We start from the raw sequence: 21,283 nt of genomic DNA on the forward strand, positions 1-21,283 counted from the left end.
GCAGCGGCGCGAGTCAAAAGAGGGGAGAGAGAGACGACAAAAAGGAGGGATGCAACACGAGGACTTCCCAGGAGGTCACCCATCCTAGTACTACTCTCGCCCAAGCACGCTTAACTTCGGAGTTCTGATGGGATCCGGTGCTTTAGTGCTGGTATGATCGCATCCGATATGTCTAGGCGTCATTCGGATGTCATTTCTTAAAATAGGCGTAACTTTCTCATACGGACTCGGAATCAGGCAAATGATATATCCACGGACATCTACAGAAAATGTTACATCCGATTCTCCGCAGCTCTCGCCCAAGGAGCGGCACAACACGAGGGACGCAGCGGCGCGAGTCAAAAGAGGGGAGAGAGAGACGACAAAAAGGAGGGATGCAACACGAGGACTTCCCAGGAGGTCACCCATCCTAGTACTACTCTCGCCCAAGCACGCTTAACTTCGGAGTTCTGATGGGATCCGGTGCTTTAGTGCTGGTATGATCGCATCCGATATGTCTAGGCGTCATTCGGATGTCATTTCTTAAATAGGCGTAACTTTCTCATACGGACTCGGAATCAGGCAAATGATATATCCACGGACATCTACAGAAAATGTTACATCCGATTCTCCGCAGCTCTCGCCCAAGGAGCGGCACAACACGAGGGACGCAGCGGCGCGAGTCAAAAGAGGGGAGAGAGAGACGACAAAAAGGAGGGATGCAACACGAGGACTTCCCAGGAGGTCACCCATCCTAGTACTACTCTCGCCCAAGCACGCTTAACTTCGGAGTTCTGATGGGATCCGGTGCTTTAGTGCTGGTATGATCGCATCCGATATGTCTAGGCGTCATTCGGATGTCATTTCTTAAAATAGGCGTAACTTTCTCATACGGACTCGGAATCAGGCAAATGATATATCCACGGACATCTACAGAAAATGTTACATCCGATTCTCCGCAGCTCTCGCCCAAGGAGCGGCCACAACACGAGGGACGCAGCGGCGCGAGTCAAAAGAGGGGAGAGAGAGACGACAAAAAGGAGGGATGCAACACGAGGACTTCCCAGGAGGTCACCCATCCTAGTACTACTCTCGCCCAAGCACGCTTAACTTCGGAGTTCTGATGGGATCCGGTGCTTTAGTGCTGGTATGATCGCATCCGATATGTCTAGGCGTCATTCGGATGTCATTTCTTAAAATAGGCGTAACTTTCTCATACGGACTCGGAATCAGGCAAATGATATATCCACGGACATCTACAGAAAATGTTACATCCGATTCTCCGCAGCTCTCGCCCAAGGAGCGGCACAACACGAGGGACGCAGCGGCGCGAGTCAAAAGAGGGGAGAGAGAGACGACAAAAGGAGGGATGCAACACGAGGACTTCCCAGGAGGTCACCCATCCTAGTACTACTCTCGCCCAAGCACGCTTAACTTCGGAGTTCTGATGGGATCCGGTGCTTTAGTGCTGGTATGATCGCATCCGATATGTCTAGGCGTCATTCGGATGTCATTTCTTAAAATAGGCGTAACTTTCTCATACGGACTCGGAATCAGGCAAATGATATATCCACGGACATCTACAGAAAATGTTACATCCGATTCTCCGCAGCTCTCGCCCAAGGAGCGGCACAACACGAGGGACGCAGCGGCGCGAGTCAAAAGAGGGGGAGAGAGAGACGACAAAAAGGAGGGAGCAACACGAGGACTTCCCAGGAGGTCACCCATCCTAGTACTACTCTCGCCCAAGCACGCTTAACTTCGGAGTTCTGATGGGATCCGGTGCTTTAGTGCTGGTATGATCGCATCCGATATGTCTAGGCGTCATTCGGATGTCATTTCTTAAATAGGCGTAACTTTCTCATACGGACTCGGAATCAGGCAAATGATATATCCACGGACATCTACAGAAAATGTTACATCCGATTCTCCGCAGCTCTCGCCCAAGGAGCGGCACAACACGAGGGACGCAGCGGCGCGAGTCAAAAGAGGGGAGAGAGAGACGACAAAAGGAGGGATGCAACACGAGGACTTCCCAGGAGGTCACCCATCCTAGTACTACTCTCGCCCAAGCACGCTTAACTTCGGAGTTCTGATGGGATCCGGTGCTTTAGTGCTGGTATGATCGCATCCGATATGTCTAGGCGTCATTCGGATGTCATTTCTTAAAATAGGCGTAACTTTCTCATACGGACTCGGAATCAGGCAAATGATATATCCACGGACATCTACAGAAAATGTTACATCCGATTCTCCGCAGCTCTCGCCCAAGGAGCGGCACAACACGAGGGACGCAGCGGCGCGAGTCAAAAGAGGGGAGAGAGAGACGACAAAAAGGAGGGATGCAACACGAGGACTTCCCAGGAGGTCACCCATCCTAGTACTACTCTCGCCCAAGCACGCTTAACTTCGGAGTTCTGATGGGATCCGGTGCTTTAGTGCTGGTATGATCGCATCCGATATGTCTAGGCGTCATTCGGATGTCATTTCTTAAAATAGGCGTAACTTTCTCATACGGACTCGGAATCAGGCAAATGATATATCCACGGACATCTACAGAAAATGTTACATCCGATTCTCCGCAGCTCTCGCCCAAGGAGCGGCACAACACGAGGGACGCAGCGGCGCGAGTCAAAAGAGGGGAGAGAGAGACGACAAAAAGGAGGGATGCAACACGAGGACTTCCCAGGAGGTCACCCATCCTAGTACTACTCTCGCCCAAGCACGCTTAACTTCGGAGTTCTGATGGGATCCGGTGCTTTAGTGCTGGTATGATCGCATCCGATATGTCTAGGCGTCATTCGGATGTCATTTCTTAAAATAGGCGTAACTTTCTCATACGGACTCGGAATCAGGCAAATGATATATCCACGGACATCTACAGAAAATGTTACATCCGATTCTCCGCAGCTCTCGCCCAAGGAGCGGCACAACACGAGGGACGCAGCGGCGCGAGTCAAAAGAGGGGAGAGAGAGACGACAAAAAGGAGGGATGCAACACGAGGACTTCCCAGGAGGTCACCCATCCTAGTACTACTCTCGCCCAAGCACGCTTAACTTCGGAGTTCTGATGGGATCCGGTGCTTTAGTGCTGGTATGATCGCATCCGATATGTCTAGGCGTCATTCGGATGTCATTTCTTAAAATAGGCGTAACTTTCTCATACGGACTCGGAATCAGGCAAATGATATATCCACGGACATCTACAGAAAATGTTACATCCGATTCTCCGCAGCTCTCGCCCAAGGAGCGGCACAACACGAGGGACGCAGCGGCGCGAGTCAAAAGAGGGGAGAGAGAGACGACAAAAGGAGGGATGCAACACGAGGACTTCCCAGGAGGTCACCCATCCTAGTACTACTCTCGCCCAAGCACGCTTAACTTCGGAGTTCTGATGGGATCCGGTGCTTTAGTGCTGGTATGATCGCATCCGATATGTCTAGGCGTCATTCGGATGTCATTTCTTAAAATAGGCGTAACTTTCTCATACGGACTCGGAATCAGGCAAATGATATATCCACGGACATCTACAGAAAATGTTACATCCGATTCTCCGCAGCTCTCGCCCAAGGAGCGGCACAACACGAGGGACGCAGCGGCGCGAGTCAAAAGAGGGGAGAGAGAGACGACAAAAAGGAGGGATGCAACACGAGGACTTCCCAGGAGGTCACCCATCCTAGTACTACTCTCGCCCAAGCACGCTTAACTTCGGAGTTCTGATGGGATCCGGTGCTTTAGTGCTGGTATGATCGCATCCGATATGTCTAGGCGTCATTCGGATGTCATTTCTTAAAATAGGCGTAACTTTCTCATACGGACTCGGAATCAGGCAAATGATATATCCACGGACATCTACAGAAAATGTTACATCCGATTCTCCGCAGCTCTCGCCCAAGGAGCGGCACAACACGAGGGACGCAGCGGCGCGAGTCAAAAGAGGGGAGAGAGAGACGACAAAAAGGAGGGATGCAACACGAGGACTTCCCAGGAGGTCACCCATCCTAGTACTACTCTCGCCCAAGCACGCTTAACTTCGGAGTTCTGATGGGATCCGGTGCTTTAGTGCTGGTATGATCGCATCCGATATGTCTAGGCGTCATTCGGATGTCATTTCTTAAAATAGGCGTAACTTTCTCATACGGACTCGGAATCAGGCAAATGATATATCCACGGACATCTACAGAAAATGTTACATCCGATTCTCCGCAGCTCTCGCCCAAGGAGCGGCACAACACGAGGGACGCAGCGGCGCGAGTCAAAAGAGGGGAGAGAGAGACGACAAAAAGGAGGGATGCAACACGAGGACTTCCCAGGAGGTCACCCATCCTAGTACTACTCTCGCCCAAGCACGCTTAACTTCGGAGTTCTGATGGGATCCGGTGCTTTAGTGCTGGTATGATCGCATCCGATATGTCTAGGCGTCATTCGGATGTCATTTCTTAAAATAGGCGTAACTTTCTCATACGGACTCGGAATCAGGCAAATGATATATCCACGGACATCTACAGAAAATGTTACATCCGATTCTCCGCAGCTCTCGCCCAAGGAGCGGCACAACACGAGGGACGCAGCGGCGCGAGTCAAAAGAGGGGAGAGAGAGACGACAAAAAGGAGGGATGCAACACGAGGACTTCCCAGGAGGTCACCCATCCTAGTACTACTCTCGCCCAAGCACGCTTAACTTCGGAGTTCTGATGGGATCCGGTGCTTTAGTGCTGGTATGATCGCATCCGATATGTCTAGGCGTCATTCGGATGTCATTTCTTAAAATAGGCGTAACTTTCTCATACGGACTCGGAATCAGGCAAATGATATATCCACGGACATCTACAGAAAATGTTACATCCGATTCTCCGCAGCTCTCGCCCAAGGAGCGGCACAACACGAGGGACGCAGCGGCGCGAGTCAAAAGAGGGGAGAGAGAGACGACAAAAAGGAGGGATGCAACACGAGGACTTCCCAGGAGGTCACCCATCCTAGTACTACTCTCGCCCAAGCACGCTTAACTTCGGAGTTCTGATGGGATCCGGTGCTTTAGTGCTGGTATGATCGCATCCGATATGTCTAGGCGTCATTCGGATGTCATTTCTTAAAATAGGCGTAACTTTCTCATACGGACTCGGAATCAGGCAAATGATATATCCACGGACATCTACAGAAAATGTTACATCCGATCTCCGCAGCTCTCGCCCAAGGAGCGGCACAACACGAGGGACGCAGCGGCGCGAGTCAAAAGAGGGGAGAGAGAGACGACAAAAAGGAGGGATGCAACACGAGACCTTCCCAGGAGGTCACCCATCCTAGTACTACTCTCGCCCAAGCACGCTTAACTTCGGAGTTCTGATGGGATCCGGTGCTTTAGTGCTGGTATGATCGCATCCGATATGTCTAGGCGTCATTCGGATGTCATTTCTTAAAATAGGCGTAACTTTCTCATACGGACTCGGAATCAGGCAAATGATATATCCACGGACATCTACAGAAAATGTTACATCCGATTCTCCGCAGCTCTCGCCCAAGGAGCGGCACAACACGAGGGACGCAGCGGCGCGAGTCAAAAGAGGGGAGAGAGAGACGACAAAAAGGAGGGATGCAACACGAGGACTTCCCAGGAGGTCACCCATCCTAGTACTACTCTCGCCCAAGCACGCTTAACTTCGGAGTTCTGATGGGATCCGGTGCTTTAGTGCTGGTATGATCGCATCCGATATGTCTAGGCGTCATTCGGATGTCATTTCTTAAAATAGGCGTAACTTTCTCATACGGACTCGGAATCAGGCAAATGATATATCCACGGACATCTACAGAAAATGTTACATCCGATTCTCCGCAGCTCTCGCCCAAGGAGCGGCACAACACGAGGGACGCAGCGGCGCGAGTCAAAAGAGGGGAGAGAGAGACGACAAAAAGGAGGGATGCAACACGAGGACTTCCCAGGAGGTCACCCATCCTAGTACTACTCTCGCCCAAGCACGCTTAACTTCGGAGTTCTGATGGGATCCGGTGCTTTAGTGCTGGTATGATCGCATCCGATATGTCTAGGCGTCATTCGGATGTCATTTCTTAAAATAGGCGTAACTTTCTCATACGGACTCGGAATCAGGCAAATGATATATCCACGGACATCTACAGAAAATGTTACATCCGATTCTCCGCAGCTCTCGCCCAAGGAGCGGCACAACACGAGGGACGCAGCGGCGCGAGTCAAAGAGGGGAGAGAGAGACGACAAAAAGGAGGGATGCAACACGAGGACTTCCCAGGAGGTCACCCATCCTAGTACTACTCTCGCCCAAGCACGCTTAACTTCGGAGTTCTGATGGGATCCGGTGCTTTAGTGCTGGTATGATCGCATCCGATATGTCTAGGCGTCATTCGGATGTCATTTCTTAAAATAGGCGTAACTTTCTCATACGGACTCGGAATCAGGCAAATGATATATCCACGGACATCTACAGAAATGTTACATCCGATTCTCCGCAGCTCTCGCCCAAGGAGCGGCACAACACGAGGGACGCAGCGGCGCGAGTCAAAAGAGGGGAGAGAGAGACGACAAAAAGGAGGGATGCAACACGAGGACTTCCCAGGAGGTCACCCATCCTAGTACTACTCTCGCCCAAGCACGCTTAACTTCGGAGTTCTGATGGGATCCGGTGCTTTAGTGCTGGTATGATCGCATCCGATATGTCTAGGCGTCATTCGGATGTCATTTCTTAAAATAGGCGTAACTTTCTCATACGGACTCGGAATCAGGCAAATGATATATCCACGGACATCTACAGAAAATGTTACATCCGATTCTCCGCAGCTCTCGCCCAAGGAGCGGCACAACACGAGGGACGCAGCGGCGCGAGTCAAAAGAGGGGAGAGAGAGACGACAAAAAGGAGGGATGCAACACGAGGACTTCCCAGGAGGTCACCCATCCTAGTACTACTCTCGCCCAAGCACGCTTAACTTCGGAGTTCTGATGGGATCCGGTGCTTTAGTGCTGGTATGATCGCATCCGATATGTCTAGGCGTCATTCGGATGTCATTTCTTAAAATAGGCGTAACTTTCTCATACGGACTCGGAATCAGGCAAATGATATATCCACGGACATCTACAGAAAATGTTACATCCGATTCTCCGCAGCTCTCGCCCAAGGAGCGGCACAACACGAGGGACGCAGCGGCGCGAGTCAAAAGAGGGGAGAGAGAGACGACAAAAAGGAGGGATGCAACACGAGGACTTCCCAGGAGGTCACCCATCCTAGTACTACTCTCGCCCAAGCACGCTTAACTTCGGAGTTCTGATGGGATCCGGTGCTTTAGTGCTGGTATGATCGCATCCGATATGTCTAGGCGTCATTCGGATGTCATTTCTTAAAATAGGCGTAACTTTCTCATACGGACTCGGAATCAGGCAAATGATATATCCACGGACATCTACAGAAAATGTTACATCCGATTCTCCGCAGCTCTCGCCCAAGGAGCGGCACAACACGAGGGACGCAGCGGCGCGAGTCAAAAGAGGGGAGAGAGAGACGACAAAAAGGAGGGATGCAACACGAGGACTTCCCAGGAGGTCACCCATCCTAGTACTACTCTCGCCCAAGCACGCTTAACTTCGGAGTTCTGATGGGATCCGGTGCTTTAGTGCTGGTATGATCGCATCCGATATGTCTAGGCGTCATTCGGATGTCATTTCTTAAAATAGGCGTAACTTTCTCATACGGACTCGGAATCAGGCAAATGATATATCCACGGACATCTACAGAAAATGTTACATCCGATTCTCCGCAGCTCTCGCCCAAGGAGCGGCACAACACGAGGGACGCAGCGGCGCGAGTCAAAAGAGGGGAGAGAGAGACGACAAAAAGGAGGGATGCAACACGAGGACTTCCCAGGAGGTCACCCATCCTAGTACTACTCTCGCCCAAGCACGCTTAACTTCGGAGTTCTGATGGGATCCGGTGCTTTAGTGCTGGTATGATCGCATCCGATATGTCTAGGCGTCATTCGGATGTCATTTCTTAAAATAGGCGTAACTTTCTCATACGGACTCGGAATCAGGCAAATGATATATCCACGGACATCTACAGAAAATGTTACATCCGATTCTCCGCAGCTCTCGCCCAAGGAGCGGCACAACACGAGGGACGCAGCGGCGCGAGTCAAAAGAGGGGAGAGAGAGACGACAAAAAGGAGGGATGCAACACGAGGACTTCCCAGGAGGTCACCCATCCTAGTACTACTCTCGCCCAAGCACGCTTAACTTCGGAGTTCTGATGGGATCCGGTGCTTTAGTGCTGGTATGATCGCATCCGATATGTCTAGGCGTCATTCGGATGTCATTTCTTAAAATAGGCGTAACTTTCTCATACGGACTCGGAATCAGGCAAATGATATATCCACGGACATCTACAGAAAATGTTACATCCGATTCTCCGCAGCTCTCGCCCAAGGAGCGGCACAACACGAGGGACGCAGCGGCGCGAGTCAAAAGAGGGGAGAGAGAGACGACAAAAAGGAGGGATGCAACACGAGGACTTCCCAGGAGGTCACCCATCCTAGTACTACTCTCGCCCAAGCACGCTTAACTTCGGAGTTCTGATGGGATCCGGTGCTTTAGTGCTGGTATGATCGCATCCGATATGTCTAGGCGTCATTCGGATGTCATTTCTTAAAATAGGCGTAACTTTCTCATACGGACTCGGAATCAGGCAAATGATATATCCACGGACATCTACAGAAAATGTTACATCCGATTCTCCGCAGCTCTCGCCCAAGGAGCGGCACAACACGAGGGACGCAGCGGCGCGAGTCAAAAGAGGGGAGAGAGAGACGACAAAAAGGAGGGATGCAACACGAGGACTTCCCAGGAGGTCACCCATCCTAGTACTACTCTCGCCCAAGCACGCTTAACTTCGGAGTTCTGATGGGATCCGGTGCTTTAGTGCTGGTATGATCGCATCCGATATGTCTAGGCGTCATTCGGATGTCATTTCTTAAAATAGGCGTAACTTTCTCATACGGACTCGGAATCAGGCAAATGATATATCCACGGACATCTACAGAAAATGTTACATCCGATTCTCCGCAGCTCTCGCCCAAGGAGCGGCACAACACGAGGGACGCAGCGGCGCGAGTCAAAAGAGGGGAGAGAGAGAGACGACAAAAAGGAGGGATGCAACACGAGGACTTCCCAGGAGGTCACCCATCCTAGTACTACTCTCGCCCAAGCACGCTTAACTTCGGAGTTCTGATGGGATCCGGTGCTTTAGTGCTGGTATGATCGCATCCGATATGTCTAGGCGTCATTCGGATGTCATTTCTTAAAATAGGCGTAACTTTCTCATACGGACTCGGAATCAGGCAAATGATATATCCACGGACATCTACAGAAAATGTTACATCCGATTCTCCGCAGCTCTCGCCCAAGGAGCGGCACAACACGAGGGACGCAGCGGCGCGAGTCAAAAGAGGGGAGAGAGAGACGACAAAAAGGAGGGATGCAACACGAGGACTTCCCAGGAGGTCACCCATCCTAGTACTACTCTCGCCCAAGCACGCTTAACTTCGGAGTTCTGATGGGATCCGGTGCTTTAGTGCTGGTATGATCGCATCCGATATGTCTAGGCGTCATTCGGATGTCATTTCTTAAAATAGGCGTAACTTTCTCATACGGACTCGGAATCAGGCAAATGATATATCCACGGACATCTACAGAAAATGTTACATCCGATTCTCCGCAGCTCTCGCCCAAGGAGCGGCACAACACGAGGGACGCAGCGGCGCGAGTCAAAAGAGGGGAGAGAGAGACGACAAAAAGGAGGGATGCAACACGAGGACTTCCCAGGAGGTCACCCATCCTAGTACTACTCTCGCCCAAGCACGCTTAACTTCGGAGTTCTGATGGGATCCGGTGCTTTAGTGCTGGTATGATCGCATCCGATATGTCTAGGCGTCATTCGGATGTCATTTCTTAAAATAGGCGTAACTTTCTCATACGGACTCGGAATCAGGCAAATGATATATCCACGGACATCTACAGAAAATGTTACATCCGATTCTCCGCAGCTCTCGCCCAAGGAGCGGCACAACACGAGGGACGCAGCGGCGCGAGTCAAAAGAGGGGAGAGAGAGACGACAAAAAGGAGGGATGCAACACGAGGACTTCCCAGGAGGTCACCCATCCTAGTACTACTCTCGCCCAAGCACGCTTAACTTCGGAGTTCTGATGGGATCCGGTGCTTTAGTGCTGGTATGATCGCATCCGATATGTCTAGGCGTCATTCGGATGTCATTTCTTAAAATAGGCGTAACTTTCTCATACGGACTCGGAATCAGGCAAATGATATATCCACGGACATCTACAGAAAATGTTACATCCGATTCTCCGCAGCTCTCGCCCAAGGAGCGGCACAACACGAGGGACGCAGCGGCGCGAGTCAAAAGAGGGGAGAGAGAGACGACAAAAAGGAGGGATGCAACACGAGGACTTCCCAGGAGGTCACCCATCCTAGTACTACTCTCGCCCAAGCACGCTTAACTTCGGAGTTCTGATGGGATCCGGTGCTTTAGTGCTGGTATGATCGCATCCGATATGTCTAGGCGTCATTCGGATGTCATTTCTTAAAATAGGCGTAACTTTCTCATACGGACTCGGAATCAGGCAAATGATATATCCACGGACATCTACAGAAAATGTTACATCCGATTCTCCGCAGCTCTCGCCCAAGGAGCGGCACAACACGAGGGACGCAGCGGCGCGAGTCAAAAGAGGGGAGAGAGAGACGACAAAAAGGAGGGATGCAACACGAGGACTTCCCAGGAGGTCACCCATCCTAGTACTACTCTCGCCCAAGCACGCTTAACTTCGGAGTTCTGATGGGATCCGGTGCTTTAGTGCTGGTATGATCGCATCCGATATGTCTAGGCGTCATTCGGATGTCATTTCTTAAAATAGGCGTAACTTTCTCATACGGACTCGGAATCAGGCAAATGATATATCCACGGACATCTACAGAAAATGTTACATCCGATTCTCCGCAGCTCTCGCCCAAGGAGCGGCACAACACGAGGGACGCAGCGGCGCGAGTCAAAAGAGGGGGAGAGAGAGACGACAAAAAGGAGGGATGCAACACGAGGACTTCCCAGGAGGTCACCCATCCTAGTACTACTCTCGCCCAAGCACGCTTAACTTCGGAGTTCTGATGGGATCCGGTGCTTTTAGTGCTGGTATGATCGCATCCGATATGTCTAGGCGTCATTCGGATGTCATTTCTTAAAATAGGCGTAACTTTCTCATACGGACTCGGAATCAGGCAAATGATATATCCACGGACATCTACAGAAAATGTTACATCCGATTCTCCGCAGCTCTCGCCCAAGGAGCGGCACAACACGAGGGACGCAGCGGCGCGAGTCAAAAGAGGGGAGAGAGAGACGACAAAAAGGAGGGATGCAACACGAGGACTTCCCAGGAGGTCACCCATCCTAGTACTACTCTCGCCCAAGCACGCTTAACTTCGGAGTTCTGATGGGATCCGGTGCTTTAGTGCTGGTATGATCGCATCCGATATGTCTAGGCGTCATTCGGATGTCATTTCTTAAAATAGGCGTAACTTTCTCATACGGACTCGGAATCAGGCAAATGATATATCCACGGACATCTACAGAAAATGTTACATCCGATTCTCCGCAGCTCTCGCCCAAGGAGCGGCACAACACGAGGGACGCAGCGGCGCGAGTCAAAAGAGGGGAGAGAGAGACGACAAAAAGGAGGGATGCAACACGAGGACTTCCCAGGAGGTCACCCATCCTAGTACTACTCTCGCCCAAGCACGCTTAACTTCGGAGTTCTGATGGGATCCGGTGCTTTAGTGCTGGTATGATCGCATCCGATATGTCTAGGCGTCATTCGGATGTCATTTCTTAAAATAGGCGTAACTTTCTCATACGGACTCGGAATCAGGCAAATGATATATCCACGGACATCTACAGAAAATGTTACATCCGATTCTCCGCAGCTCTCGCCCAAGGAGCGGCACAACACGAGGGACGCAGCGGCGCGAGTCAAAAGAGGGGAGAGAGAGACGACAAAAAGGAGGGATGCAACACGAGGACTTCCCAGGAGGTCACCCATCCTAGTACTACTCTCGCCCAAGCACGCTTAACTTCGGAGTTCTGATGGGATCCGGTGCTTTAGTGCTGGTATGATCGCATCCGATATGTCTAGGCGTCATTCGGATGTCATTTCTTAAAATAGGCGTAACTTTCTCATACGGACTCGGAATCAGGCAAATGATATATCCACGGACATCTACAGAAAATGTTACATCCGATTCTCCGCAGCTCTCGCCCAAGGAGCGGCACAACACGAGGGACGCAGCGGCGCGAGTCAAAAGAGGGGAGAGAGAGACGACAAAAAGGAGGGATGCAACACGAGGACTTCCCAGGAGGTCACCCATCCTAGTACTACTCTCGCCCAAGCACGCTTAACTTCGGAGTTCTGATGGGATCCGGTGCTTTAGTGCTGGTATGATCGCATCCGATATGTCTAGGCGTCATTCGGATGTCATTTCTTAAAATAGGCGTAACTTTCTCATACGGACTCGGAATCAGGCAAATGATATATCCACGGACATCTACAGAAAATGTTACATCCGATTCTCCGCAGCTCTCGCCCAAGGAGCGGCACAACACGAGGGACGCAGCGGCGCGAGTCAAAAGAGGGGAGAGAGAGACGACAAAAAGGAGGGATGCAACACGAGGACTTCCCAGGAGGTCACCCATCCTAGTACTACTCTCGCCCAAGCACGCTTAACTTCGGAGTTCTGATGGGATCCGGTGCTTTAGTGCTGGTATGATCGCATCCGATATGTCTAGGCGTCATTCGGATGTCATTTCTTAAAATAGGCGTAACTTTCTCATACGGACTCGGAATCAGGCAAATGATATATCCACGGACATCTACAGAAAATGTTACATCCGATTCTCCGCAGCTCTCGCCCAAGGAGCGGCACAACACGAGGGACGCAGCGGCGCGAGTCAAAAGAGGGGAGAGAGAGACGACAAAAAGGAGGGATGCAACACGAGGACTTCCCAGGAGGTCACCCATCCTAGTACTACTCTCGCCCAGCACGCTTAACTTCGGAGTTCTGATGGGATCCGGTGCTTTAGTGCTGGTATGATCGCATCCGATATGTCTAGGCGTCATTCGGATGTCATTTCTTAAAATAGGCGTAACTTTCTCATACGGACTCGGAATCAGGCAAATGATATATCCACGGACATCTACAGAAAATGTTACATCCGATTCTCCGCAGCTCTCGCCCAAGGAGCGGCACAACACGAGGGACGCAGCGGCGCGAGTCAAAGAGGGGAGAGAGAGACGACAAAAAGGAGGGATGCAACACGAGGACTTCCCAGGAGGTCACCCATCCTAGTACTACTCTCGCCCAAGCACGCTTAACTTCGGAGTTCTGATGGGATCCGGTGCTTTAGTGCTGGTATGATCGCATCCGATATGTCTAGGCGTCATTCGGATGTCATTTCTTAAAATAGGCGTAACTTTCTCATACGGACTCGGAATCAGGCAAATGATATATCCACGGACATCTACAGAAAATGTTACATCCGATTCTCCGCAGCTCTCGCCCAAGGAGCGGCACAACACGAGGGACGCAGCGGCGCGAGTCAAAAGAGGGGAGAGAGAGAGACGACAAAAGGAGGGATGCAACACGAGGACTTCCCAGGAGGTCACCCATCCTAGTACTACTCTCGCCCAAGCACGCTTAACTTCGGAGTTCTGATGGGATCCGGTGCTTTAGTGCTGGTATGATCGCATCCGATATGTCTAGGCGTCATTCGGATGTCATTTCTTAAAATAGGCGTAACTTTCTCATACGGACTCGGAATCAGGCAAATGATATATCCACGGACATCTACAGAAATGTTACATCCGATTCTCCGCAGCTCTCGCCCAAGGAGCGGCACAACACGAGGGACGCAGCGGCGCGAGTCAAAAGAGGGGAGAGAGAGACGACAAAAAGGAGGGATGCAACACGAGGACTTCCCAGGAGGTCACCCATCCTAGTACTACTCTCGCCCAAGCACGCTTAACTTCGGAGTTCTGATGGGATCCGGTGCTTTAGTGCTGGTATGATCGCATCCGATATGTCTAGGCGTCATTCGGATGTCATTTCTTAAAATAGGCGTAACTTTCTCATACGGACTCGGAATCAGGCAAATGATATATCCACGGACATCTACAGAAAATGTTACATCCGATTCTCCGCAGCTCTCGCCCAAGGAGCGGCACAACACGAGGGACGCAGCGGCGCGAGTCAAAAGAGGGGAGAGAGAGACGACAAAAAGGAGGGATGCAACACGAGGACTTCCAGGAGGTCACCCATCCTAGTACTACTCTCGCCCAAGCACGCTTAACTTCGGAGTTCTGATGGGATCCGGTGCTTTAGTGCTGGTATGATCGCATCCGATATGTCTAGGCGTCATTCGGATGTCATTTCTTAAAATAGGCGTAACTTTCTCATACGGACTCGGAATCAGGCAAATGATATATCCACGGACATCTACAGAAAATGTTACATCCGATTCTCCGCAGCTCTCGCCCAAGGAGCGGCACAACACGAGGGACGCAGCGGCGCGAGTCAAAAGAGGGGAGAGAGAGACGACAAAAAGGAGGGATGCAACACGAGGACTTCCCAGGAGGTCACCCATCCTAGTACTACTCTCGCCCAAGCACGCTTAACTTCGGAGTTCTGATGGGATCCGGTGCTTTAGTGCTGGTATGATCGCATCCGATATGTCTAGGCGTCATTCGGATGTCATTTCTTAAAATAGGCGTAACTTTCTCATACGGACTCGGAATCAGGCAAATGATATATCCACGGACATCTACAGAAAATGTTACATCCGATTCTCCGCAGCTCTCGCCCAAGGAGCGGCACAACACGAGGGACGCAGCGGCGCGAGTCAAAAGAGGGGAGAGAGAGACGACAAAAAGGAGGGATGCAACACGAGGACTTCCCAGGAGGTCACCCATCCTAGTACTACTCTCGCCCAAGCACGCTTAACTTCGGAGTTCTGATGGGATCCGGTGCTTTAGTGCTGGTATGATCGCATCCGATATGTCTAGGCGTCATTCGGATGTCATTTCTTAAAATAGGCGTAACTTTCTCATACGGACTCGGAATCAGGCAAATGATATATCCACGGACATCTACAGAAAATGTTACATCCGATTCTCCGCAGCTCTCGCCCAAGGAGCGGCACAACACGAGGGACGCAGCGGCGCGAGTCAAAAGAGGGGAGAGAGAGACGACAAAAAGGAGGGATGCAACACGAGGACTTCCCAGGAGGTCACCCATCCTAGTACTACTCTCGCCCAAGCACGCTTAACTTCGGAGTTCTGATGGGATCCGGTGCTTTAGTGCTGGTATGATCGCATCCGATATGTCTAGGCGTCATTCGGATGTCATTTCTTAAATAGGCGTAACTTTCTCATACGGACTCGGAATCAGGCAAATGATATATCCACGGACATCTACAGAAAATGTTACATCCGATTCTCCGCAGCTCTCGCCCAAGGAGCGGCACAACACGAGGGACGCAGCGGCGCGAGTCAAAAGAGGGGAGAGAGAGACGACAAAAAGGAGGGATGCAACACGAGGACTTCCCAGGAGGTCACCCATCCTAGTACTACTCTCGCCCAAGCACGCTTAACTTCGGAGTTCTGATGGGATCCGGTGCTTTAGTGCTGGTATGATCGCATCCGATATGTCTAGGCGTCATTCGGATGTCATTTCTTAAAATAGGCGTAACTTTCTCATACGGACTCGGAATCAGGCAAATGATATATCCACGGACATCTACAGAAAATGTTACATCCGATTCTCCGCAGCTCTCGCCCAAGGAGCGGCACAACACGAGGGACGCAGCGGCGCGAGTCAAAAGAGGGGAGAGAGAGACGACAAAAAGGAGGGATGCAACACGAGGACTTCCCAGGAGGTCACCCATCCTAGTACTACTCTCGCCCAAGCACGCTTAACTTCGGAGTTCTGATGGGATCCGGTGCTTTAGTGCTGGTATGATCGCATCCGATATGTCTAGGCGTCATTCGGATGTCATTTCTTAAAATAGGCGTAACTTTCTCATACGGACTCGGAATCAGGCAAATGATATATCCACGGACATCTACAGAAAATGTTACATCCGATTCTCCGCAGCTCTCGCCCAAGGAGCGGCACAACACGAGGGACGCAGCGGCGCGAGTCAAAAGAGGGGAGAGAGAGACGACAAAAGGAGGGATGCAACACGAGGACTTCCAGGAGGTCACCCATCCTAGTACTACTCTCGCCCAAGCACGCTTAACTTCGGAGTTCTGATGGGATCCGGTGCTTTAGTGCTGGTATGATCGCATCCGATATGTCTAGGCGTCATTCGGATGTCATTTCTTAAAATAGGCGTAACTTTCTCATACGGACTCGGAATCAGGCAAATGATATATCCACGGACATCTACAGAAAATGTTACATCCGATTCTCCGCAGCTCTCGCCCAAGGAGCGGCACAACACGAGGGACGCAGCGGCGCGAGTCAAAAGAGGGGAGAGAGAGACGACAAAAGGAGGGATGCAACACGAGGACTTCCCAGGAGGTCACCCATCCTAGTACTACTCTCGCCCAAGCACGCTTAACTTCGGAGTTCTGATGGGATCCGGTGCTTTAGTGCTGGTATGATCGCATCCGATATGTCTAGGCGTCATTCGGATGTCATTTCTTAAAATAGGCGTAACTTTCTCATACGGACTCGGAATCAGGCAAATGATATATCCACGGACATCTACAGAAAATGTTACATCCGATTCTCCGCAGCTCTCGCCCAAGGAGCGGCACAACACGAGGGACGCAGCGGCGCGAGTCAAAAGAGGGGAGAGAGAGACGACAAAAAGGAGGGATGCAACACGAGGACTTCCCAGGAGGTCACCCATCCTAGTACTACTCTCGCCCAAGCACGCTTAACTTCGGAGTTCTGATGGGATCCGGTGCTTTAGTGCTGGTATGATCGCATCCGATATGTCTAGGCGTCATTCGGATGTCATTTCTTAAAATAGGCGTAACTTTCTCATACGGACTCGGAATCAGGCAAATGATATATCCACGGACATCTACAGAAATGTTACATCCGATTCTCCGCAGCTCTCGCCCAAGGAGCGGCACAACACGAGGGACGCAGCGGCGCGAGTCAAAAGAGGGGAGAGAGAGACGACAAAAAGGAGGGATGCAACACGAGGACTTCCCAGGAGGTCACCCATCCTAGTACTACTCTCGCCCAAGCACGCTTAACTTCGGAGTTCTGATGGGATCCGGTGCTTTAGTGCTGGTATGATCGCATCCGATATGTCTAGGCGTCATTCGGATGTCATTTCTTAAAATAGGCGTAACTTTCTCATACGGACTCGGAATCAGGCAAATGATATATCCACGGACATCTACAGAAAATGTTACATCCGATTCTCCGCAGCTCTCGCCCAAGGAGCGGCACAACACGAGGGACGCAGCGGCGCGAGTCAAAAGAGGGGAGAGAGAGACGACAAAAAGGAGGGATGCAACACGAGGACTTCCCAGGAGGTCACCCATCCTAGTACTACTCTCGCCCAAGCACGCTTAACTTCGGAGTTCTGATGGGATCCGGTGCTTTAGTGCTGGTATGATCGCATCCGATATGTCTAGGCGTCATTCGGATGTCATTTCTTAAAATAGGCGTAACTTTCTCATACGGACTCGGAATCAGGCAAATGATATATCCACGGACATCTACAGAAAATGTTACATCCGATTCTCCGCAGCTCTCGCCCAAGGAGCGGCACAACACGAGGGACGCAGCGGCGCGAGTCAAAGAGGGGAGAGAGAGACGACAAAAAGGAGGGATGCAACACGAGGACTTCCCAGGAGGTCACCCATCCTAGTACTACTCTCGCCCAAGCACGCTTAACTTCGGAGTTCTGATGGGATCCGGTGCTTTAGTGCTGGTATGATCGCATCCGATATGTCTAGGCGTCATTCGGATGTCATTTCTTAAAATAGGCGTAACTTTCTCATACGGACTCGGAATCAGGCAAATGATATATCCACGGACATCTACAGAAAATGTTACATCCGATTCTCCGCAGCTCTCGCCCAAGGAGCGGCACAACACGAGGGACGCAGCGGCGCGAGTCAAAAGAGGGGAGAGAGAGACGACAAAAAGGAGGGATGCAACACGAGGACTTCCCAGGAGGTCACCCATCCTAGTACTACTCTCGCCCAAGCACGCTTAACTTCGGAGTTCTGATGGGATCCGGTGCTTTAGTGCTGGTATGATCGCATCCGATATGTCTAGGCGTCATTCGGATGTCATTTCTTAAAATAGGCGTAACTTTCTCATACGGACTCGGAATCAGGCAAATGATATATCCACGGACATCTACAGAAAATGTTACATCCGATTCTCCGCAGCTCTCGCCCAAGGAGCGGCACAACACGAGGGACGCAGCGGCGCGAGTCAAAAGAGGGGAGAGAGAGACGACAAAAAGGAGGGATGCAACACGAGGACTTCCCAGGAGGTCACCCATCCTAGTACTACTCTCGCCCAAGCACGCTTAACTTCGGAGTTCTGATGGGATCCGGTGCTTTAGTGCTGGTATGATCGCATCCGATATGTCTAGGCGTCATTCGGATGTCATTTCTTAAAATAGGCGTAACTTTCTCATACGGACTCGGAATCAGGCAAATGATATATCCACGGACATCTACAGAAAATGTTACATCCGATTCTCCGCAGCTCTCGCCCAAGGAGCGGCACAACACGAGGGACGCAGCGGCGCGAGTCAAAAGAGGGGAGAGAGAGACGACAAAAAGGAGGGATGCAACACGAGGACTTCCCAGGAGGTCACCCATCCTAGTACTACTCTCGCCCAAGCACGCTTAACTTCGGAGTTCTGATGGGATCCGGTGCTTTAGTGCTGGTATGATCGCATCCGATATGTCTAGGCGTCATTCGGATGTCATTTCTTAAAATAGGCGTAACTTTCTCATACGGACTCGGAATCAGGCAAATGATATATCCACGGACATCTACAGAAAATGTTACATCCGATTCTCCGCAGCTCTCGCCCAAGGAGCGGCACAACACGAGGGACGCAGCGGCGCGAGTCAAAAGAGGGGAGAGAGAGACGACAAAAAGGAGGGATGCAACACGAGGACTTCCCAGGAGGTCACCCATCCTAGTACTACTCTCGCCCAAGCACGCTTAACTTCGGAGTTCTGATGGGATCCGGTGCTTTAGTGCTGGTATGATCGCATCCGATATGTCTAGGCGTCATTCGGATGTCATTTCTTAAAATAGGCGTAACTTTCTCATACGGACTCGGAATCAGGCAAATGATATATCCACGGACATCTACAGAAAATGTTACATCCGATTCTCCGCAGCTCTCGCCCAAGGAGCGGCACAACACGAGGGACGCAGCGGCGCGAGTCAAAAGAGGGGAGAGAGAGACGACAAAAAGGAGGGATGCAACACGAGGACTTCCCAGGAGGTCACCCATCCTAGTACTACTCTCGCCCAAGCACGCTTAACTTCGGAGTTCTGATGGGATCCGGTGCTTTAGTGCTGGTATGATCGCATCCGATATGTCTAGGCGTCATTCGGATGTCATTTCTTAAAATAGGCGTAACTTTCTCATACGGACTCGGAATCAGGCAAATGATATATCCACGGACATCTACAGAAAATGTTACATCCGATTCTCCGCAGCTCTCGCCCAAGGAGCGGCACAACACGAGGGACGCAGCGGCGCGAGTCAAAAGAGGGGAGAGAGAGACGACAAAAAGGAGGGATGCAACACGAGGACTTCCCAGGAGGTCACCCATCCTAGTACTACTCTCGCCCAAGCACGCTTAACTTCGGAGTTCTGATGGGATCCGGTGCTTTAGTGCTGGTATGATCGCATCCGATATGTCTAGGCGTCATTCGGATGTCATTTCTTAAAATAGGCGTAACTTTCTCATACGGACTCGGAATCAGGCAAATGATATATCCACGGACATCTACAGAAAATGTTACATCCGATTCTCCGCAGCTCTCGCCCAAGGAGCGGCACAACACGAGGGACGCAGCGGCGCGAGTCAAAAGAGGGGAGAGAGAGACGACAAAAAGGAGGGATGCAACACGAGGACTTCCCAGGAGGTCACCCATCCTAGTACTACTCTCGCCCAAGCACGCTTAACTTCGGAGTTCTGATGGGATCCGGTGCTTTAGTGCTGGTATGATCGCATCCGATATGTCTAGGCGTCATTCGGATGTCATTTCTTAAAATAGGCGTAACTTTCTCATACGGACTCGGAATCAGGCAAATGATATATCCACGGACATCTACAGAAAATGTTACATCCGATTCTCCGCAGCTCTCGCCCAAGGAGCGGCACAACACGAGGGACGCAGCGGCGCGAGTCAAAAGAGGGGAGAGAGACTTCCCAGGAGGTCACCCATCCTAGTACTACTCTCGCCCAAGCACGCTTAACTTCGGAGTTCTGATGGGATCCGGTGCTTTAGTGCTGGTATGATCGCATCCGATATGTCTAGGCGTCATTCGGATGTCATTTCTTAAAATAGGCGTAACTTTCTCATACGGACTCGGAATCAGGCAAATGATATATCCACGGACATCTACAGAAAATGTTACATCCGATTCTCCGCAGCTCTCGCCCAAGGAGCGGCACAACACGAGGGACGCAGCGGCGCGAGTCAAAAGAGGGGAGAGAGAGACGACAAAAAGGAGGGATGCAACACGAGGACTTCCCAGGAGGTCACCCATCCTAGTACTACTCTCGCCCAAGCACGCTTAACTTCGGAGTTCTGATGGGATCCGGTGCTTTAGTGCTGGTATGATCGCATCCGATATGTCTAGGCGTCATTCGGATGTCATTTCTTAAAATAGGCGTAACTTTCTCATACGGACTCGGAATCAGGCAAATGATATATCCACGGACATCTACAGAAAATGTTACATCCGATTCTCCGCAGCTCTCGCCCAAGGAGCGGCACAACACGAGGGACGCAGCGGCGCGAGTCAAAAGAGGGGAGAGAGAGACGACAAAAAGGAGGGATGCAACACGAGGACTTCCCAGGAGGTCACCCATCCTAGTACTACTCTCGCCCAAGCACGCTTAACTTCGGAGTTCTGATGGGATCCGGTGCTTTAGTGCTGGTATGATCGCATCCGATATGTCTAGGCGTCATTCGGATGTCATTTCTTAA

The 21,283-nt window shown here is 51.1% G+C and overlaps 66 non-coding genes across 66 annotated transcripts; all 66 read right to left on the minus strand.

Annotated features, from left to right (window-relative positions):
• Positions 1-46: 46 nt before the first annotated feature.
• On the minus strand, positions 47-165 carry LOC127758962 (5S ribosomal RNA). Its single transcript, XR_008014284.1, has one exon. It is a non-coding gene; the product is annotated as a 5S ribosomal RNA (ribosomal RNA).
• Positions 166-371: 206 nt separating this feature from the next.
• LOC127758963 (5S ribosomal RNA) lies at positions 372-490 on the minus strand. The gene has a single exon (XR_008014285.1). It is a non-coding gene; the product is annotated as a 5S ribosomal RNA (ribosomal RNA).
• Positions 491-695: 205 nt separating this feature from the next.
• On the minus strand, positions 696-814 carry LOC127758964 (5S ribosomal RNA). The gene has a single exon (XR_008014286.1). It is a non-coding gene; the product is annotated as a 5S ribosomal RNA (ribosomal RNA).
• A 207-nt stretch (positions 815-1,021) lies between these two features.
• On the minus strand, positions 1,022-1,140 carry LOC127758965 (5S ribosomal RNA). The gene has a single exon (XR_008014287.1). It is a non-coding gene; the product is annotated as a 5S ribosomal RNA (ribosomal RNA).
• A 205-nt stretch (positions 1,141-1,345) lies between these two features.
• LOC127758966 (5S ribosomal RNA) lies at positions 1,346-1,464 on the minus strand. The gene has a single exon (XR_008014288.1). It is a non-coding gene; the product is annotated as a 5S ribosomal RNA (ribosomal RNA).
• Positions 1,465-1,670: 206 nt separating this feature from the next.
• On the minus strand, positions 1,671-1,789 carry LOC127758577 (5S ribosomal RNA). The gene has a single exon (XR_008013937.1). It is a non-coding gene; the product is annotated as a 5S ribosomal RNA (ribosomal RNA).
• Positions 1,790-1,993: 204 nt separating this feature from the next.
• Positions 1,994-2,112, minus strand: LOC127758967 (5S ribosomal RNA). The gene has a single exon (XR_008014289.1). It is a non-coding gene; the product is annotated as a 5S ribosomal RNA (ribosomal RNA).
• Positions 2,113-2,318: 206 nt separating this feature from the next.
• On the minus strand, positions 2,319-2,437 carry LOC127758968 (5S ribosomal RNA). Its single transcript, XR_008014290.1, has one exon. It is a non-coding gene; the product is annotated as a 5S ribosomal RNA (ribosomal RNA).
• A 206-nt stretch (positions 2,438-2,643) lies between these two features.
• On the minus strand, positions 2,644-2,762 carry LOC127758970 (5S ribosomal RNA). Its single transcript, XR_008014292.1, has one exon. It is a non-coding gene; the product is annotated as a 5S ribosomal RNA (ribosomal RNA).
• Positions 2,763-2,968: 206 nt separating this feature from the next.
• Positions 2,969-3,087, minus strand: LOC127758971 (5S ribosomal RNA). Its single transcript, XR_008014293.1, has one exon. It is a non-coding gene; the product is annotated as a 5S ribosomal RNA (ribosomal RNA).
• Positions 3,088-3,292: 205 nt separating this feature from the next.
• Positions 3,293-3,411, minus strand: LOC127758973 (5S ribosomal RNA). The gene has a single exon (XR_008014294.1). It is a non-coding gene; the product is annotated as a 5S ribosomal RNA (ribosomal RNA).
• A 206-nt stretch (positions 3,412-3,617) lies between these two features.
• LOC127758974 (5S ribosomal RNA) lies at positions 3,618-3,736 on the minus strand. Its single transcript, XR_008014295.1, has one exon. It is a non-coding gene; the product is annotated as a 5S ribosomal RNA (ribosomal RNA).
• A 206-nt stretch (positions 3,737-3,942) lies between these two features.
• On the minus strand, positions 3,943-4,061 carry LOC127758975 (5S ribosomal RNA). Its single transcript, XR_008014296.1, has one exon. It is a non-coding gene; the product is annotated as a 5S ribosomal RNA (ribosomal RNA).
• Positions 4,062-4,267: 206 nt separating this feature from the next.
• On the minus strand, positions 4,268-4,386 carry LOC127758976 (5S ribosomal RNA). The gene has a single exon (XR_008014297.1). It is a non-coding gene; the product is annotated as a 5S ribosomal RNA (ribosomal RNA).
• A 206-nt stretch (positions 4,387-4,592) lies between these two features.
• Positions 4,593-4,711, minus strand: LOC127758977 (5S ribosomal RNA). Its single transcript, XR_008014298.1, has one exon. It is a non-coding gene; the product is annotated as a 5S ribosomal RNA (ribosomal RNA).
• Positions 4,712-4,917: 206 nt separating this feature from the next.
• LOC127758978 (5S ribosomal RNA) lies at positions 4,918-5,036 on the minus strand. Its single transcript, XR_008014299.1, has one exon. It is a non-coding gene; the product is annotated as a 5S ribosomal RNA (ribosomal RNA).
• A 205-nt stretch (positions 5,037-5,241) lies between these two features.
• Positions 5,242-5,360, minus strand: LOC127758517 (5S ribosomal RNA). Its single transcript, XR_008013881.1, has one exon. It is a non-coding gene; the product is annotated as a 5S ribosomal RNA (ribosomal RNA).
• A 206-nt stretch (positions 5,361-5,566) lies between these two features.
• LOC127758979 (5S ribosomal RNA) lies at positions 5,567-5,685 on the minus strand. The gene has a single exon (XR_008014300.1). It is a non-coding gene; the product is annotated as a 5S ribosomal RNA (ribosomal RNA).
• Positions 5,686-5,891: 206 nt separating this feature from the next.
• LOC127758980 (5S ribosomal RNA) lies at positions 5,892-6,010 on the minus strand. Its single transcript, XR_008014301.1, has one exon. It is a non-coding gene; the product is annotated as a 5S ribosomal RNA (ribosomal RNA).
• Positions 6,011-6,215: 205 nt separating this feature from the next.
• LOC127758982 (5S ribosomal RNA) lies at positions 6,216-6,334 on the minus strand. The gene has a single exon (XR_008014303.1). It is a non-coding gene; the product is annotated as a 5S ribosomal RNA (ribosomal RNA).
• A 205-nt stretch (positions 6,335-6,539) lies between these two features.
• On the minus strand, positions 6,540-6,658 carry LOC127758983 (5S ribosomal RNA). The gene has a single exon (XR_008014304.1). It is a non-coding gene; the product is annotated as a 5S ribosomal RNA (ribosomal RNA).
• A 206-nt stretch (positions 6,659-6,864) lies between these two features.
• Positions 6,865-6,983, minus strand: LOC127758984 (5S ribosomal RNA). Its single transcript, XR_008014305.1, has one exon. It is a non-coding gene; the product is annotated as a 5S ribosomal RNA (ribosomal RNA).
• Positions 6,984-7,189: 206 nt separating this feature from the next.
• Positions 7,190-7,308, minus strand: LOC127758985 (5S ribosomal RNA). Its single transcript, XR_008014306.1, has one exon. It is a non-coding gene; the product is annotated as a 5S ribosomal RNA (ribosomal RNA).
• A 206-nt stretch (positions 7,309-7,514) lies between these two features.
• LOC127758986 (5S ribosomal RNA) lies at positions 7,515-7,633 on the minus strand. Its single transcript, XR_008014307.1, has one exon. It is a non-coding gene; the product is annotated as a 5S ribosomal RNA (ribosomal RNA).
• A 206-nt stretch (positions 7,634-7,839) lies between these two features.
• On the minus strand, positions 7,840-7,958 carry LOC127758987 (5S ribosomal RNA). Its single transcript, XR_008014308.1, has one exon. It is a non-coding gene; the product is annotated as a 5S ribosomal RNA (ribosomal RNA).
• A 206-nt stretch (positions 7,959-8,164) lies between these two features.
• Positions 8,165-8,283, minus strand: LOC127758988 (5S ribosomal RNA). Its single transcript, XR_008014309.1, has one exon. It is a non-coding gene; the product is annotated as a 5S ribosomal RNA (ribosomal RNA).
• A 206-nt stretch (positions 8,284-8,489) lies between these two features.
• Positions 8,490-8,608, minus strand: LOC127758989 (5S ribosomal RNA). The gene has a single exon (XR_008014310.1). It is a non-coding gene; the product is annotated as a 5S ribosomal RNA (ribosomal RNA).
• Positions 8,609-8,814: 206 nt separating this feature from the next.
• Positions 8,815-8,933, minus strand: LOC127758990 (5S ribosomal RNA). Its single transcript, XR_008014311.1, has one exon. It is a non-coding gene; the product is annotated as a 5S ribosomal RNA (ribosomal RNA).
• A 208-nt stretch (positions 8,934-9,141) lies between these two features.
• LOC127758991 (5S ribosomal RNA) lies at positions 9,142-9,260 on the minus strand. Its single transcript, XR_008014312.1, has one exon. It is a non-coding gene; the product is annotated as a 5S ribosomal RNA (ribosomal RNA).
• Positions 9,261-9,466: 206 nt separating this feature from the next.
• Positions 9,467-9,585, minus strand: LOC127758993 (5S ribosomal RNA). Its single transcript, XR_008014314.1, has one exon. It is a non-coding gene; the product is annotated as a 5S ribosomal RNA (ribosomal RNA).
• Positions 9,586-9,791: 206 nt separating this feature from the next.
• LOC127758994 (5S ribosomal RNA) lies at positions 9,792-9,910 on the minus strand. Its single transcript, XR_008014315.1, has one exon. It is a non-coding gene; the product is annotated as a 5S ribosomal RNA (ribosomal RNA).
• Positions 9,911-10,116: 206 nt separating this feature from the next.
• Positions 10,117-10,235, minus strand: LOC127758995 (5S ribosomal RNA). Its single transcript, XR_008014316.1, has one exon. It is a non-coding gene; the product is annotated as a 5S ribosomal RNA (ribosomal RNA).
• A 206-nt stretch (positions 10,236-10,441) lies between these two features.
• Positions 10,442-10,560, minus strand: LOC127758996 (5S ribosomal RNA). The gene has a single exon (XR_008014317.1). It is a non-coding gene; the product is annotated as a 5S ribosomal RNA (ribosomal RNA).
• Positions 10,561-10,766: 206 nt separating this feature from the next.
• LOC127758997 (5S ribosomal RNA) lies at positions 10,767-10,885 on the minus strand. The gene has a single exon (XR_008014318.1). It is a non-coding gene; the product is annotated as a 5S ribosomal RNA (ribosomal RNA).
• A 207-nt stretch (positions 10,886-11,092) lies between these two features.
• On the minus strand, positions 11,093-11,212 carry LOC127758542 (5S ribosomal RNA). Its single transcript, XR_008013905.1, has one exon. It is a non-coding gene; the product is annotated as a 5S ribosomal RNA (ribosomal RNA).
• A 206-nt stretch (positions 11,213-11,418) lies between these two features.
• Positions 11,419-11,537, minus strand: LOC127758999 (5S ribosomal RNA). Its single transcript, XR_008014319.1, has one exon. It is a non-coding gene; the product is annotated as a 5S ribosomal RNA (ribosomal RNA).
• A 206-nt stretch (positions 11,538-11,743) lies between these two features.
• Positions 11,744-11,862, minus strand: LOC127759000 (5S ribosomal RNA). The gene has a single exon (XR_008014320.1). It is a non-coding gene; the product is annotated as a 5S ribosomal RNA (ribosomal RNA).
• A 206-nt stretch (positions 11,863-12,068) lies between these two features.
• Positions 12,069-12,187, minus strand: LOC127759001 (5S ribosomal RNA). The gene has a single exon (XR_008014321.1). It is a non-coding gene; the product is annotated as a 5S ribosomal RNA (ribosomal RNA).
• A 206-nt stretch (positions 12,188-12,393) lies between these two features.
• Positions 12,394-12,512, minus strand: LOC127759002 (5S ribosomal RNA). The gene has a single exon (XR_008014322.1). It is a non-coding gene; the product is annotated as a 5S ribosomal RNA (ribosomal RNA).
• A 206-nt stretch (positions 12,513-12,718) lies between these two features.
• On the minus strand, positions 12,719-12,837 carry LOC127759003 (5S ribosomal RNA). Its single transcript, XR_008014323.1, has one exon. It is a non-coding gene; the product is annotated as a 5S ribosomal RNA (ribosomal RNA).
• A 206-nt stretch (positions 12,838-13,043) lies between these two features.
• Positions 13,044-13,161, minus strand: LOC127758586 (5S ribosomal RNA). The gene has a single exon (XR_008013946.1). It is a non-coding gene; the product is annotated as a 5S ribosomal RNA (ribosomal RNA).
• Positions 13,162-13,366: 205 nt separating this feature from the next.
• Positions 13,367-13,485, minus strand: LOC127759005 (5S ribosomal RNA). Its single transcript, XR_008014325.1, has one exon. It is a non-coding gene; the product is annotated as a 5S ribosomal RNA (ribosomal RNA).
• A 207-nt stretch (positions 13,486-13,692) lies between these two features.
• On the minus strand, positions 13,693-13,811 carry LOC127759006 (5S ribosomal RNA). Its single transcript, XR_008014326.1, has one exon. It is a non-coding gene; the product is annotated as a 5S ribosomal RNA (ribosomal RNA).
• Positions 13,812-14,016: 205 nt separating this feature from the next.
• On the minus strand, positions 14,017-14,135 carry LOC127759007 (5S ribosomal RNA). The gene has a single exon (XR_008014327.1). It is a non-coding gene; the product is annotated as a 5S ribosomal RNA (ribosomal RNA).
• Positions 14,136-14,341: 206 nt separating this feature from the next.
• Positions 14,342-14,459, minus strand: LOC127758571 (5S ribosomal RNA). Its single transcript, XR_008013931.1, has one exon. It is a non-coding gene; the product is annotated as a 5S ribosomal RNA (ribosomal RNA).
• A 206-nt stretch (positions 14,460-14,665) lies between these two features.
• Positions 14,666-14,784, minus strand: LOC127759008 (5S ribosomal RNA). Its single transcript, XR_008014328.1, has one exon. It is a non-coding gene; the product is annotated as a 5S ribosomal RNA (ribosomal RNA).
• Positions 14,785-14,990: 206 nt separating this feature from the next.
• Positions 14,991-15,109, minus strand: LOC127759009 (5S ribosomal RNA). The gene has a single exon (XR_008014329.1). It is a non-coding gene; the product is annotated as a 5S ribosomal RNA (ribosomal RNA).
• A 206-nt stretch (positions 15,110-15,315) lies between these two features.
• Positions 15,316-15,434, minus strand: LOC127759011 (5S ribosomal RNA). Its single transcript, XR_008014331.1, has one exon. It is a non-coding gene; the product is annotated as a 5S ribosomal RNA (ribosomal RNA).
• Positions 15,435-15,639: 205 nt separating this feature from the next.
• Positions 15,640-15,758, minus strand: LOC127759012 (5S ribosomal RNA). Its single transcript, XR_008014332.1, has one exon. It is a non-coding gene; the product is annotated as a 5S ribosomal RNA (ribosomal RNA).
• A 206-nt stretch (positions 15,759-15,964) lies between these two features.
• Positions 15,965-16,083, minus strand: LOC127759013 (5S ribosomal RNA). Its single transcript, XR_008014333.1, has one exon. It is a non-coding gene; the product is annotated as a 5S ribosomal RNA (ribosomal RNA).
• Positions 16,084-16,288: 205 nt separating this feature from the next.
• On the minus strand, positions 16,289-16,406 carry LOC127758572 (5S ribosomal RNA). The gene has a single exon (XR_008013932.1). It is a non-coding gene; the product is annotated as a 5S ribosomal RNA (ribosomal RNA).
• A 205-nt stretch (positions 16,407-16,611) lies between these two features.
• On the minus strand, positions 16,612-16,730 carry LOC127759015 (5S ribosomal RNA). The gene has a single exon (XR_008014334.1). It is a non-coding gene; the product is annotated as a 5S ribosomal RNA (ribosomal RNA).
• A 206-nt stretch (positions 16,731-16,936) lies between these two features.
• Positions 16,937-17,055, minus strand: LOC127759016 (5S ribosomal RNA). Its single transcript, XR_008014335.1, has one exon. It is a non-coding gene; the product is annotated as a 5S ribosomal RNA (ribosomal RNA).
• Positions 17,056-17,260: 205 nt separating this feature from the next.
• On the minus strand, positions 17,261-17,379 carry LOC127759018 (5S ribosomal RNA). Its single transcript, XR_008014337.1, has one exon. It is a non-coding gene; the product is annotated as a 5S ribosomal RNA (ribosomal RNA).
• Positions 17,380-17,585: 206 nt separating this feature from the next.
• Positions 17,586-17,704, minus strand: LOC127759019 (5S ribosomal RNA). The gene has a single exon (XR_008014338.1). It is a non-coding gene; the product is annotated as a 5S ribosomal RNA (ribosomal RNA).
• Positions 17,705-17,909: 205 nt separating this feature from the next.
• LOC127759020 (5S ribosomal RNA) lies at positions 17,910-18,028 on the minus strand. Its single transcript, XR_008014339.1, has one exon. It is a non-coding gene; the product is annotated as a 5S ribosomal RNA (ribosomal RNA).
• Positions 18,029-18,234: 206 nt separating this feature from the next.
• Positions 18,235-18,353, minus strand: LOC127759021 (5S ribosomal RNA). The gene has a single exon (XR_008014340.1). It is a non-coding gene; the product is annotated as a 5S ribosomal RNA (ribosomal RNA).
• A 206-nt stretch (positions 18,354-18,559) lies between these two features.
• On the minus strand, positions 18,560-18,678 carry LOC127759022 (5S ribosomal RNA). The gene has a single exon (XR_008014341.1). It is a non-coding gene; the product is annotated as a 5S ribosomal RNA (ribosomal RNA).
• Positions 18,679-18,884: 206 nt separating this feature from the next.
• Positions 18,885-19,003, minus strand: LOC127759023 (5S ribosomal RNA). The gene has a single exon (XR_008014342.1). It is a non-coding gene; the product is annotated as a 5S ribosomal RNA (ribosomal RNA).
• A 206-nt stretch (positions 19,004-19,209) lies between these two features.
• LOC127759024 (5S ribosomal RNA) lies at positions 19,210-19,328 on the minus strand. Its single transcript, XR_008014343.1, has one exon. It is a non-coding gene; the product is annotated as a 5S ribosomal RNA (ribosomal RNA).
• A 206-nt stretch (positions 19,329-19,534) lies between these two features.
• Positions 19,535-19,653, minus strand: LOC127759025 (5S ribosomal RNA). Its single transcript, XR_008014344.1, has one exon. It is a non-coding gene; the product is annotated as a 5S ribosomal RNA (ribosomal RNA).
• A 206-nt stretch (positions 19,654-19,859) lies between these two features.
• On the minus strand, positions 19,860-19,978 carry LOC127759026 (5S ribosomal RNA). Its single transcript, XR_008014345.1, has one exon. It is a non-coding gene; the product is annotated as a 5S ribosomal RNA (ribosomal RNA).
• A 206-nt stretch (positions 19,979-20,184) lies between these two features.
• Positions 20,185-20,303, minus strand: LOC127759027 (5S ribosomal RNA). The gene has a single exon (XR_008014346.1). It is a non-coding gene; the product is annotated as a 5S ribosomal RNA (ribosomal RNA).
• Positions 20,304-20,480: 177 nt separating this feature from the next.
• On the minus strand, positions 20,481-20,597 carry LOC127758663 (5S ribosomal RNA). Its single transcript, XR_008014015.1, has one exon. It is a non-coding gene; the product is annotated as a 5S ribosomal RNA (ribosomal RNA).
• Positions 20,598-20,803: 206 nt separating this feature from the next.
• Positions 20,804-20,922, minus strand: LOC127759029 (5S ribosomal RNA). Its single transcript, XR_008014348.1, has one exon. It is a non-coding gene; the product is annotated as a 5S ribosomal RNA (ribosomal RNA).
• A 206-nt stretch (positions 20,923-21,128) lies between these two features.
• Positions 21,129-21,247, minus strand: LOC127759031 (5S ribosomal RNA). The gene has a single exon (XR_008014349.1). It is a non-coding gene; the product is annotated as a 5S ribosomal RNA (ribosomal RNA).
• Between the last annotated feature and the right edge of the window lie 36 nt (positions 21,248-21,283).

Source organism: Oryza glaberrima, unplaced genomic scaffold (genome assembly GCF_000147395.1).
Source record: "Oryza glaberrima unplaced genomic scaffold, OglaRS2 ChrUN-Ctg39, whole genome shotgun sequence".
NCBI lineage: Eukaryota > Viridiplantae > Streptophyta > Magnoliopsida > Poales > Poaceae > Oryza > Oryza glaberrima.